Source organism: Phyllostomus discolor, chromosome 14 (assembly GCF_004126475.2).
Source record: "Phyllostomus discolor isolate MPI-MPIP mPhyDis1 chromosome 14, mPhyDis1.pri.v3, whole genome shotgun sequence".
Classification (NCBI taxonomy): Eukaryota; Metazoa; Chordata; class Mammalia; order Chiroptera; family Phyllostomidae; genus Phyllostomus; species Phyllostomus discolor.
The window spans coordinates 29,098,675-29,111,880 of NC_040916.2; the positions used below are offsets into that span (position 1 = coordinate 29,098,675).

The 13,206-nt window shown below is 62.1% G+C and overlaps 1 protein-coding gene across 4 annotated transcripts in view; it reads left to right on the plus strand.

The window, feature by feature from the left end:
- Positions 1 to 13,206, plus strand: part of RIPOR2 (RHO family interacting cell polarization regulator 2) — a 78,563-nt gene that overhangs the window by 21,240 nt on the left and 44,117 nt on the right. The window lies entirely within an intron of this gene.

The following is a 13,206-nucleotide window of genomic DNA, read 5'->3' on the forward strand; positions in this document are numbered from 1 at the left end:
CGCCGCGACCCGGCCCAGGGACACGGGTGCCCGGGGCAGTCCCGTCGTGGCCCCAGCCAGCCGACTTCTCCTTCTGCTTCCTGCACGCGCCTCCCTCCCCATACCTCAGGCTCACTCTCGGTTCCTGAGGCTCAAGTCCAAGTTCCCCCTGATGATGGTACATAAACACATTAGTCTCAGTGATAATGCCACACGAGTCTGTGGATCGGTGGGGTTTCCAACAGCTTCCACATCCACGGGCCACGAGAGTCCCGGAACAGCCCCGAGGGGACGCAGGACCCACACGCATGTCCCTGGTCTCACAAGGCAGGAAACCAGCCCCAGGGCTGGTCCAAGGCCATGGCGTGGGCGCTGTGAGAACCCCGCGCGCATCGCCCTCCCCCTCCCCATCCTCCGCCCCAGGTGGTTGCTCACACAGCTGGGGAGCAGGAGGGGAGACAGGGCCTGCCTGCCCACCGCCGCCGGTCACCGAAATGTGGCCTGTTCAAAGCCAAGGTCACTGGGAGCCTGCGGGCTGGCTGGCTGCCCCCGTTACCGAGGGACGCTCGCTCTCGGTCGGTCGGAGGCTGCGTGCTGCGAGCGGAAACCTGCGGCGGCGGCGGCGCCGTGGGGGAGGTCGGGAGCCGCCCCCCGCCCCCCGTCCGGTCTCCCGGGACACCCCGGGAAAAGCCTGCCCTTTGTCCTGATGGTCTGCGGCCCAAATTAGGATGGAGAGGCACGCGGTGTTTCTTTTTCAAGGGCTGTTCTGGGTTTTTTTTAGACTGGGGTTCGAAGTGCGCTCTTTCACGTAAGATGTTTCCCAGATGGGCTTTGGCTCTGGGACCGCTGAGAAGGGCCGGGCCCCGCTGAGGGGCGGGAACGGCAGGGCAGGGGCGTGGCCACGTCCCCCCCCCCCCCCCCCCCCGGCGGGTCTGCGTCTCCGCGGAGGGCAGAGGGGGCCGGGGGGCCGCAGGTGCCGGCAGCGCCACGGCGGGGCCTGCGTCGTTTCCCGCTCCGGGCGCCGTTCTCGCTCCTCTCCCTCTCACTGGGGGACACCGACCCGGCTGGACCCGCACACGGGTCCCGCGTGGGGCCCAAAGCGCCGTCCCCGCGTCCTGCGTCGGCCCCTTTAACTAATCACTTGGTTCTGACGCGGGCCCCCCGGTGAGGCCTCCCGGGCGCACGGGCGGGCGTCGGGAGCCGCCGTGGTTTCCAAAACTAAAGGCGAATCTGCGTGACGATGTGCGCGCTGGAGGCCGCAGGACGTGCTGACGCCAAGTTCCTCTTAGGGGCGGAAAGCCAGCCTCGATGAAACCTCCCTAGACTGATGACGGCGGTGACTAGTAGCACCTCCGGGGCGCCGGGCGCGTATTCCTGCGCCGAGACCTCGTAACAACCCGGGATCATCTCTGTTCCCATGTCCCGTTCTCCTCTCCGAGTTACAGACGAGAGAACAGAATTCATAGGGACACAGCTCCATCGTAAACTTGGGCTGTGGCTGCAAACCCATGAGCGCCCCAGACTCAGAGCTCCCACCGTAGCTGCTAGGGCGGCTCACCCCTGAGCCTGACATGTCCCGTGTCGCTGACCTGGCGGCGGCTGGGTCACCGGATTGCCCTCGGTGCCCAGACTGGCCACACAGCCTTCTGTTCAGCATGTCCCTGACACCAGGGCACGGATGGGACTCTTCAGGACCCTGGGTTTCTCCGAGGGGCTTCGACCACGGCCCAGCCAAAAGGAGGGGGGCGTCACTCCGGCTAAGCCAGCGGTGCACCTGCACAAGTGCTGGGAGGCTTCCTGGCAGGTGACACCCTCCCCCCTCCCACGAAGGGCTGTCTGTCCCTCGAGATGCCTCTGTGATCCCAACAACCCCACAAAAAGGGAGGAAAGTGGAGAAAAGGAGAACTTGAGAGAAATGGGGGACCATTGGTTCCCCTTTATAAGGACCAGTGTCTGATCCATACCCACAAGTCATGCAGCCCTTGGTCGACTTTGTCTGAATTACGAAAAGCAGGAAGGCAAGGTCCCTGCCAGCTGGTGCAGGCGTGGTCTCTGGTCTCCGCGAACGGAAATATGCGCAGGGCGAGGCCCGCCTGGCTGGCCCTCACACTTTCCCTTCTCTCTCGCCATCATCATCCTCAGGACGGCCCCGGGGCCCTCCGGGCACGGGCAGAACTGCCTAGATCAGTCAGATGGGAGCATTCTTTCCCTCAGATTTACATTTCTCAGGTTTGGGGCGGCAAGCTTTACAGATACTTTCCAGAACAATCGCTCTGACTCGCCGACTCGAATCCTGTTCGATCTTTCCCAGAAGAGCCCGTATTTGAAATCCGGGTAGGAGAAACTACCCTCCCGGGCCTGAGCCTGCCGGAGCGCATTCCTTTACGGGGGCGGTTCCGAGGGGACGACGAGCAGCATCTCCTTTGTGGGGGCCGACGGGGGTCACAGTGACAGTGACCTGTCGCCGCGTCCTCCCTGAATCACTGTGGTCCGGCGGCTCCCGAAACCCCAACTAGAGCCAGTACTACAGCTGGAAGGGGCGCTAGGCACCGTGTGGACACGGACAGACGTGTCCTCGTGGCTCTCGTCACGCAGGGGACAGCTGCTTGGGCCACTCTGCACCCACGGGGTCGCTGGGAGAAGGGTCAGACTCGGTGAAAGGTTACTAAGGAAATGGCACCGTGTGGCTTCTCAGTGTTTGAGGCAGGTCACGAGAATGCACGACTGACAACGGGAACAAGGCCCTGGCCGGTGCGGCCAGTTGGTTGGAGCGTCGTCCCGTAACCAAAAGGCCGTGGGTTCGATCCTTCGTCAGGGCGCTACAGGAGGCAACCGATCGATGTGTGTGTCTCTCTCTCATCTATCTGTAAAAGCAATTTAAAAATGTCCTTGGTTGGGTGAATGCACAAAAAATGTTTAAATGAGAACTGTGAAAAGGGAGAGCTGAGAAAAGTCGGGATTTTGACTTGAAAGACTCGTGCCCACGCTGTGGCTGAGCAGCCTGTTTGCGCTGAACTTCCTGGCAGCCCGGCCGAACGGGGCACATAGTAGGTTATCACTCACAGTAGGCTACTGCTCTCGGAAAGATGGACGCACGTTTCTCCCAGGAAAGAAGTACAGCCATTTGTGGGAGGGCGAGTCCCCCTGGGAGGAGATGGTAGAGGGAATGTCTCAGGGGGAAGCGCACACGGAGGAGGCTGGACCGAGCTCCTCAAACCCGACGGGGCCCGGCAGAGTCACACGCCACCATCAGATCTGGTCTTCGCTGTGAGCAGGGAGCCCCGCCCCCGCCCCTGCCCCTCACAGGGGGCCGCCCAGACCACCCAGCTGCAGCCTCCTAACGATCTTATAACCAGACCCGCTACAATGTATCACCTGAGGTTTTAGCCTCCAGCCAGACCAATTTAATTAGCGAAGTAAAGCAGAGCATAGCAACATATACCTGCCCTTGTTTAAGGCCACTTGTCTTTCATTCTTGGCCTCGGTGATGACGATGATGATGATGATGGCGATGATGACAGGCGTCAGTCTCACTGAGCACATACTTTGTGCCTGGCCGCACTACACGGGCCTCGTGGCCCAGTACCTCTCAGACGTAAACGGGACGAGCCCCGTTTCACGGAAGAGGAAGCCGACCGGGCTCGACACCACGTGCGTGTCTGTGGACCGGCGATCTGACCACGCGGCACACGCCACGGCGTGTCTGCGTGCGCACGAGTGTGTGTGAGCTTCTGCGCCGGCTGCCCCCTCCCCTCACTTGCCGCTGCCCTCTGCCTGGTGCAGAGACGCCGTGACAGCCTCCGGGACCCTCCGTTCCCCGTTCCCCGGGGCCCAGACGGCACGAGACTGTCCCGGGAAACGCGGGGCGTGTGCAGGCATGGAGCGTAAGTGTCCTCTCGCCGACGGACACGGACGCTCTCACTCACACTGTTTGCTTCGACTCTGGCGTGACTGGGGGATCGGACGCCGCCCCCTCGCGTCAGCTGTGGCACGCAGTGTGACCCCGAGGGCGGCCGACAGGTGGGGGCGCAGGGGCCGTCTCGGTGCAGCCACCTGTCCCCGCCGTGGCCCTGTCGCCCGTCGGTCGCCCTGAGCACGCCGGGCAGGACAGCTGGAGCGCACCTGCTCCCGGGCTGGGACCCCGCACGGCTGACTCTGACCCGGCAACGAGACGCCCACCCTGCCCGGGGATGTATTTTGGGGGCAGGAAAAAAATCCTGTCCCTCTGAGGGATCAAAATACACGCTGCTGCGAATCCGTGTCATTTCTGAAAGCCGCGGCTTCGTTCCTGTTTCTTATCCTGCGCATCTGCTTGCTGGCACGCGACACCCACGGCTGGTGCTCTCGGCACATGTGGTGCCACCGGCTCACGACGAGGGAGGAGAGACAGGCGGCGTGGATGGCGGCTTCCAAAAACGGGGTGTTTGGAGCGGCCGATTGCCTGGAGGGTCGCCGGACTCCCAGCAGACCCGGCCCCAGAAAGCCAGCCCTTGAGAATGACGCTTCGGGGGCGGGCGTGCTCAGGCCCTGCACGGTCTTAAGTGGGAAAACCAACTATGGTTCACGGCCACCCGCCCCCAGGGTGTCACAGCCCCTGTAACTGAAGACAGGATCAGTTGGCTAGTTTGACCTTCAAGGCACTTGAGAAGGCACAGTCCTCACGCACCAGTGTCCTGACCTCGACCTCCTCCGATGCTGTCTGCCCCCCACCCCCGGGGCAGGAGTGGGCCTGCACCCACAGGCCTGGTGAAACTGGAAGGGACCGGACCGGACCGGACTGGACTGGATAGGACAGGGCGCCGATAAAAAGAGTAAGCACCACTCACTGTTCTCAGCGCATGCCGTTCACTAACCTCCTTGGTTGCCATGGCAGCCCGCGGCGGGCCTCTCGTCCTCCCGCCCCCCAGAGGGCGGCGCCGGTCCGGGGCGTCTGGCCAGGCCCCACGGGGAGGCGGCACCACCGGACCCCGGGCCCTGGCGGGCTGGAGTCGGCCTGCTCGGCACAGCGTCGGCAACAGAGTACCTCTCAGTTGGTGGTCCTGACCTGTGGAGATGTTTTTCTCCTAAATCTGGAGACTCCCAGAACCATCCCCCCCCCGACTTTCTTTTTTTGACATTAAATGAGATTCAGTGTCATCCTGCGTCTCTGGTAAAGGCTCATGACGTCTTTCTCAGGTATTTTTTGGACTCGGGCAGCCGGAGAACATTAATGGCCCGACTCTCGTCCGTAATCAGGACACGGGGAAAGAAGGGAGGAAGTGTGGTCGGCGGCTCGACTACTCCGTGCTGCCCACACGGAAAACTTAAGCCCTGGGGAGCTTTTTAAAACATCCTATTGCGCCCTGGCCGGTGTGGCTCGGTGGGTTGGAGCACCATCCCAGACACTGGCCGGTCCGGTCGTGGGTTCGATTCCCAGCCAGGGGACGTGTGAGAGGGAACAGACCGATGTCTCTCCATCATCGATGTTTCTCTCCCTCTTTCCAGCCCTCTTCCCCCTCCCTGAAATCAGTAAGCCCCCTCGGGCGGGGGTAAAGAATCCCCACTGCCAGGCCCCGCCCCGGCCCAGCTGATCCAAGTCCCTGGGGTGGGGGCTGAGACCCCCAGGACCGTGTTTCAGAGCTCTGCGGGCGGCTCTGCCACGCGGCCGGGTCAGAGAACCTCCTGCACATTAGCTGTTGAGCTCCATTCGGCACTTCCCAGCGATCATCGATGATTGTGTCGATCGCAAGGTGGGAGGCCGGGATGGGGGCTGCGTATTTACTTCAGTGCAGTAAATGTCTTCGTAGCCAACCCGAGAACTCAGGTTCCGAGAGTGGCCGTGACTCTCTGGACCAGCCACAGGAGGACAGGGGTCAGGGTCTTACTCCTGGACAGCGGCGAACGTCGCCTGCTTACTCTCGCTGGATCCCTAACGCCGCTGTGATCGCCCTACCGCGTTGTCAGCCCGTCACGGGACCTGGTCGTGGGGAAGGGCTGTGGGAGGAGGAGACGCAGGGCTAGGACGTGCTGTGAGACACACATCGCTTGCCCTCGACCCGCGGGAGCACTGGATCAGTACTGGTGACGCCGGCGGGGCCACCGGGCACAGCGGACCCGCCGCTCCAGGGGGGACGCAAAGTCACATCCAGAAACGGGCACGGGGTGGGGGGGGGCGGTGCAACAGTGGCCGGCCGGTCAGCCTCCTCGCCTGCCCCCAGAGTCACGACCCCCCGGCCCTGACTGCCCCCCAGGGCTGCTGCCCGGACAGGGAGGAGACGTCACTGCACCTGGGACAGAGCAATCTGCAAACACGGATGTCCCCGGGACTCTCCTCACTGGTAACGGTGCTTCTCTGAGGCGCCAGGTGACACTAGAGACACAGGCAGCAGTACGGCCACCAGGTGCGAGCCAGTCTATGTACTTTGACACCAGCGGGCCGCCTACTCCGAATCCTCACAAACTCAGCATCTGTGGGGAGATTCTGTCGTGTTTTCATGTCGCGTGGGTACTGTTTGCCGGCTCACCTGGCCGCTTTGCTCAGGTGTTCGTGTGTTCCTGTAAGTCCTGACAGCCACCGCCCTCTCTGTTCCCCTTGTGGATGGCGGAAGTCTCAGAACACTCCCCCACGCGTCTCCCCAGGGGTCGGGGGAAGAGGCAGGATTGGAGGCTCCCTGACCACACAGTTCTGCATCCGGGGTGGGGGGGGGGGGAGAAAAGAGAGAGAGACAGAGAGAGGGAGAGAGAGAGAGAGAGAGAGAGGGAGAGATCCCCGTCCGGAGCCACTGCTCACACAGACGGTGGCCGGGCTGGAGCGGAGAACTGGGTGAACCTGGAGTGCATTAAAGTGGTCGGATGACAGGCTTCTTTTCCCTTTGAAGTGGGACAGGACGGAGACCCCGAAGCGAAAAGGCCGAACCACACTGCCTTCTCCTTCCGCAGAGAACAAACTCCCTTCTCGGTGACCCATCGTCGTTGTCTGTGCCAAGGCCCAGGAGGGCAGGGGTGACCGGGTGTCCCGTCCATCCCGCACCCCCCGCTCTCGTGGTCACCGCGTCCTGCGTGCTCCCCACGGGGGGTGGCGGGGCCACGCTGTGCCCACGGGGACGCCTGCCTGGTCGGCTGGCCGTGTGCCCGGACCCCCTTCGCCGTTCGAGGCTGGCGCCGGCGAGACAAGGGCAGGAAGCTGGTGCTGGGGTGTGCGGGGAGGAGTGGGCAGTGAAGGGCTTCGGAGCCTGCACTCCCCTGCTCTGCAGAGGCGGGTCTGACCCTCCAGGGAAGCTGGTTCAGGGCTGTGCGTGGGCCAAGGGTCGAGGACGGCTGTGTGTGGGAGTTAACGCACTGCCCCCAGGACCACAAAAAAGGAAGAACGTGGCTCTGCTTTCTTGGTACTCTAGGTGTTTGCCATAGGTGTGCCTACCTGCTCGGTGTGCCGATGGTAAGTGACTCGCTCTGGGCAACCAAAAATTGCTCAGCAGGTGTGACTCACGTGGGCACCTTCTGGATGCGGCCACGAGAACCAGCCGTGACACCTCCGTGCCTGTGGGGGCAGCTTAATTGGCTGGGTCACCCCGCGGAGCTCGTGCGTGCCTGCCAGCCTCGGGAGCCGCTGGGCCCAGGGCTGCCAGTGTCCCCGGGGCGGGGGACTCAGGCTCTCCCTGCTTTGTGACAGCCCCCTGACTGCATGCCACCGGGTCTTCCGAAACGCACCCGCCTGCTGCGGCCGTCTTCCTGCTGTCCTTTTCCCGGCCGTGCCTGGGTGGCGACGGCGCACACGGCTCCACGCAGGGCGCTGCAGGCTCGGGGGGAACACGGCACAGTTGTGGGAGAAACTCAGTTCAAGGCAGAGAGAACTAGACACGACCCTTAAGCTTCTGTCCGTTAGAGTGAGTAGCAAGTGCCGGCGTTCAGCCGGCTCCTGTCCTTCGTCACGTCCCCTTGCTGTTTGGATGTTGCTTTAGAACATGGTGACGGACATTTCTACGCTTTTCACAGGCTGTAGGGCAAACCCGACAGGTCACAGACTTCAGGGAGCAGGGTCCCTCCAGCAGCAGCATCCTTTTATCCATCATTGGTCTACCCATCATTGACCTATCCATCACTGATCTACCCATCATTGATCTACCCATCACTGATCTATCCATCACTGATCTACCCGTCATTGATCTATCCATCACTGATCTACCCATCATTGATCTAACAACTGGGTGTCAGGAGGTCTTCCCATGAGGTCAGAGTCGCACAAACAAGTCATCCCAGTAGCTAAGAAGCAACTGGAGTCGTTTACGGCCCTGAAATCTGTCAGCACAGGCTGTGGTCAGGGGACTGAGTGCGGCCCTGGCCGGTGGCTCGCTGGGTGGGAGCGTGGTCCCATACACCGAACGGTCGGGGGTTCAATTCCCGGTCCGGGCACAGGCCTGGGGTGCGGGTTCTGTCCCCAGCCGGGAGGCAGCCGGCTGGTGTTTGTCCCTCACGCCGATGTTTCCTCTCTCTCCTTTCTTCTCTCTCTGAAATCAGCAAACACACCCTCGGGTGGGGACTGAAAATGGGGGGAGAGTGAGTGCATAAGGTCCTGACGGAAGATGGGGTTCGCCAGTGCAGCCCCAGCACACAGGCTGTGAAAAACAGTCGTATCGCCCCACAGAGATGGTCCAGCTTCCCTCCCCTGAAGGAGCCCTCGCTACTTTTTTTGGTGGCCACGAGCCCGTCCGGGGCCAGGGCAGAGGCAACGGGGGGGGGGGGGGCACACCCGAGTCTCCCTGAGCACCGGCCCCGGGAGCCCGGGGCTGGGACGCCCCCCGGGAGGTTTTCAGGTCTGTAACAAGAGGACCGACTGCCGGGCATGTGAAGCGCTGCTTCCAAAAGTGTTGTCATAACAACGGGAATAAAATGACGCACGTTACTCCCGGGAGAAAGGGCTGCCTTAGTCTGGAGTGCGGGGCGCGACCTCCGCGGTGCGCGGGCTCCGGGGGGACCTCGGGCTCGAGCGGGGGCCGAGGCCCCCCCACCACCGTCCGGTGCGTGTTCCACCGGATCTTTCATCGCGGAGTTGTCCGCCAGCCCTCCGTCGGTCCCACCTGCCTGCCCAGACGGCCGGACGTGAGTTAACTGACCACACGAACCACGTGTTGGTTGGATTATGCAGGCCATGTCGGCAAAGATGACTGGAGATGATTTCCTGTCCTCTCTCAGAGACGAAATACGCCGCGCAGCTGATTTCTAGGTCCGAGTCCACAGTCCACCTGCCTGTGTCCACGTCCTGCCTGTCAGCGAACTCCGTGTCGGGCCACGTGCAGGCCACGGGAACAGGCACGCCACACACTCCCAGCACCCCACGGGGCTTCTGTTCAGGGTTTCCAAAGGGCAGCTCGGTTCTGATGGAAACAATAAAGGAAATGTGTGAGCTCATCAAAATGGTGATTTCAGTCAAGCCACATTGCCACAGAGGATGCCGGTGTCCTTCTGGTGCTGTTTGGAAGCAGCTGTCACTATCAGCTGGAAGTGAGTCCCCAAGCTCCGGGGAGGAGCCGGCTGCAGGTGGAACGGCCGGAGGGGCTGCACCGCCAGCCCTGGGGCTGTTTCTTCCTCACCGGGCGTTGATGTTGAACCTGGTGGTGGAAAGATGAGGGTTTGGGGTGTGGGTGCATGTTTCTCTCCACTGCTGCCTGCCAGGCTGCCCATGAGGACGGCGTTCCCAAGAAATTGTCCCTTTTGGTGTTCTGGGTCCCACAGAGGCAGGGTGTCCAGTCTGTGGGCATCTCGGGGCCACTCTGGAGGGAGAGGAGTTGTCTTGGGCCACACATTAAGTACATCGCAATATGCATCACAAAAAAATGTCATCATGTGTTAAGTGCATTCACACTTTTGTGTTGGGTGGCGGTCACAGCCATCCTGGGCTGCATGCGGCCTGGGGCCACAGGCTGGACGGCCAGTGGGCAAATTTGCATCCAGCTCCGCGGAAGTGAGAGATGGCCTCCTTTCGGGGCAGGGACGAGCTGGTTTGCGTGGAGGGGAGGCTGACGGGCGAGCGTTCCAACGTCGCGTTTTAAAACGAGCTGTGACAGCATCAGTCACACCCGCTCAGCCGCTCGGGAGACTGAGGCGAGCTCCGAGGCCTGAGTCACCTCCCTGCTCGTCACCGCGGGCCTGCCGGCTGCTGCTGCTCCCTGCGGGCGTCTAATCCGCCAGAGCGGGAGGAAACCAGGGTTTTCATGTCCGCGGGCCGAGTCTCTGCCCTTTATCTGGCAGCTCCTGCCGCCGGCTGTCCCCGCGCATGGACGCGTGGACGTGCTACTAAGGTTTCTTCTTCGCCCCCGGGTGGCCCAGCCAGCCTCTTAAAATAGCTTCCCTGCGCTCCGCTGCCCTTCCCCGGAGGGGAAGCAGAGAGAAAGCGGAGAGCGGTGATGCCCGGTCGCTGCGGTTCCCTGCCTCTGCTCCCCTGGGCCTGCAGGGACCGCGCGCCATCGGGCCGATCCAGCCAGACGCAGCCTCCAAGGGCAAGTCCGAGTGAGCGAGCGAGACCGTCCCGCTTCCTTCCGGCCACGGCCCTGCGGACTTGGGGACGACTGTCCTGGTGTCAGTGACAGGAAAAGCTGGGGCGCAGACGGCACCGGTGCCTCGGGGGACCCCACGCCGGCCAGTGCCGCCCTCTCCTGTGCTGGCCCAGGAGGTGGAGCCGGCCCCAGGGAGCCGGTCGTGTGGTTAAAGAGACGCGGTGTTTGGGGGGGAAACGGTTAGAACACCAGGGGGTCCCCAGTCTGTCGCGTCCCACCAGCAGCGCAGCTCTGTGGTCGGCAGGCAAGCTCCCTCTGCAGAGCTGCCGGGTAGGTGCTTCAGAATCCAGGTGGCCTTGGCATCAGGTGATGCACTAGGACGGGAGTCTGTCCTGGCAGTTCTGACAATGGAGAAATACGCAAACAAGCAGATAAAAGGGTCCAGGAAAGCGCTCTTTCACGGGACAAAGCACCGAGCTCCAGGAGACCGTTTCTGCCGCCGTCGCGGTAGTGATTGATCCGCACGCACGGGCATCCCCGGCGGGCGCTCCGACTCGGGGCTGCAGAAACCGGATACCCGCGTAGCCTCAGATACCTCCTGACCAGCCACTTATCGCTCACCAGGGCAAAAATAGTAACTTTCCAGGGAGGGACCGGCCAACGAGGCCTTCGCCAAGGGACCAAAGCCAGCACCGGCCATCGTGGGACCACGCAGCCCTGGGCGACTCCCAGGCCACACCTGGAGCAGCGGCCCCGCCCCCAGGGGACGCCCCGGCCCCCGGCGCCCAGCCCGCACCTCAGCACGAGAACACTGCGGGCAAACCCGCAGGCAGGAACGTCCTAGGAAACGGCTGGTCTGGACTCTAGGAAAAGGCCAAGGCTGTCCCAGGGCAGCAGAATCGGGAGACCCCTGAGGCGAGAGGAGACGCCGGCGGGACCCCGACGGGCCCCGGAGTGGGGCTGGGGCCAGCCACGGGCGACATAGGGTGGGTGGTGAGGGCGAGGAGGGTCTGCCTGTGAGACGGCAGGGTCGTGCTGGCGTTAACCCCTCCTGGGGGGGGGGGCATCACACTACTGAGGCTGTGCGAGTGGCTGTCCGGGTTCCCGGGAGCACCCTCGGACTCCCTAGGAGTAAATTTGAAGCCCTGGCCGCTAGCTCAGTCGGTTACAGCGTCGTCCGTGCGTGCCGAGGTTGCAGGTTTGATCCCCGGTCAGGGCGCTTCCGAGAGTGAACCAATGAGCGCACAGATAAGAGGGAGAACAAATCGATGTTTCTCTCTCTCTCCCCCCCTTCCTCTCTCTCTAAGAACCAACTTTTAAAAAATAATAAATTCGTATCACATTTGCAAATTGCTCAATGGAGAGGAGCAAATATATATAAAGGTACATAGGCAGATTGCTCTCAGATGATTCAGGAAGTAGCGTGTGTGTGTGTGTGTGTGTGCATGTGTGTATGTGTGTGTGTGTGTGTGTGTGCATGTGTGTGTGTGCATGTGTGTGTGCACGTGTGTGTGTGTACGTACAGCGGGGCGACTGAGTGAGACCTGGCAAACGTCAGTAAATGGTGGACCCGGGTAAAGGATGCATGAGCTTCTGTGCTTTTCTTGCAACTTTTCTGTAAGCTTCAAAAGCAAATCTTATTTTAAAAGTTGCCTTTTAAACTGGGCTCCCTAAATACCCGTGTTTTTAGCCCTTACCTATGTTTAAAGTATTTTGGGTGTTTAATTGTCTAAAAAATCGCTCTCTTCCCAAAGCCGCGAGTTCCTCGCTTCCCTGGCTGTCGCGTCCTTTCTTTCCTCTTTATCAGCCGCCCCCCCACCCCCCGCTGCTGCTCCGCTCCCCCATCCCCCTCCCCCTGGAGAGAGCTCTGTCACCTTAGAGCATTTAAAAGGAGCAGTTCGCTGCTGCCCCAGCCCGCGGTGCGCGCCTCCCCCGCGCACACCACGTCAGGCCCTCCGCGGCGGGGCGGGGGGAGCGGGGGAGCGGGGGAGCGGGAGGCGGGGCTTCGGAGACGCCGCCGTGAACGTGTGAACGGAGCCGGGTGGGCGGACGCTGTTTCCCTTGGAGCCTGAGAAGTGGGAGCCACACACCCCCATCCCCGGTTGTCCCTGTCACTTCCCCCACCACGACTGTCCCCGTCTGCGCAGGCACGGTCCCGGGGCCTCCTCCGATTAAACCACGACAGCGGCTTAAAGCCGAGGGCGGGCTCCGTTCCCTGCGGCTGAGGACGCGGGGAGCCTCCTGCGGGGCGAGCGCGGAAGACGGGCTCAGTGGCTGCGTGTCCACGGGTGCAGTTCTGGGAAACGTGGGGAGACGAGCAGTCACGGCAGTTTCCGGAAATGAGCTGCTTCCTTTTCTCCCAAGCTGGTTGGCCCTGGGTCTTCTCGAGGGTCGTCTTGGCGTAGTCTCAAGCCCCTGACCTTTTAGAAAGCCTCCCTGGGGTCCACGGGGAGTCAGGGTAGGAGACGTCCAGGTGTCCCCGAGAAGGGAGGATGGAAGGACGGCCTGACCTCTGTGGACCCTCTCAAAGTGCGTCTGTGCACGTGGAGAGGAGACCCCGCAGACGGCAGCCTGCCCGAGAGTGTCCGGCAGCGCGCGCCCATCTACCCCCTGCCAGCAGACAGCGGCGGTGGCGGAGAGGCAGCGGAACGCAGTGCGTGAAGAAAAACAGCCAACGACTTCAATAGACCTCCTTCTTTTAGAGATTAGTCGACTGTTCTGTAATGGGTGTCCTTGCAACCGTGCAATAAGCAGACAC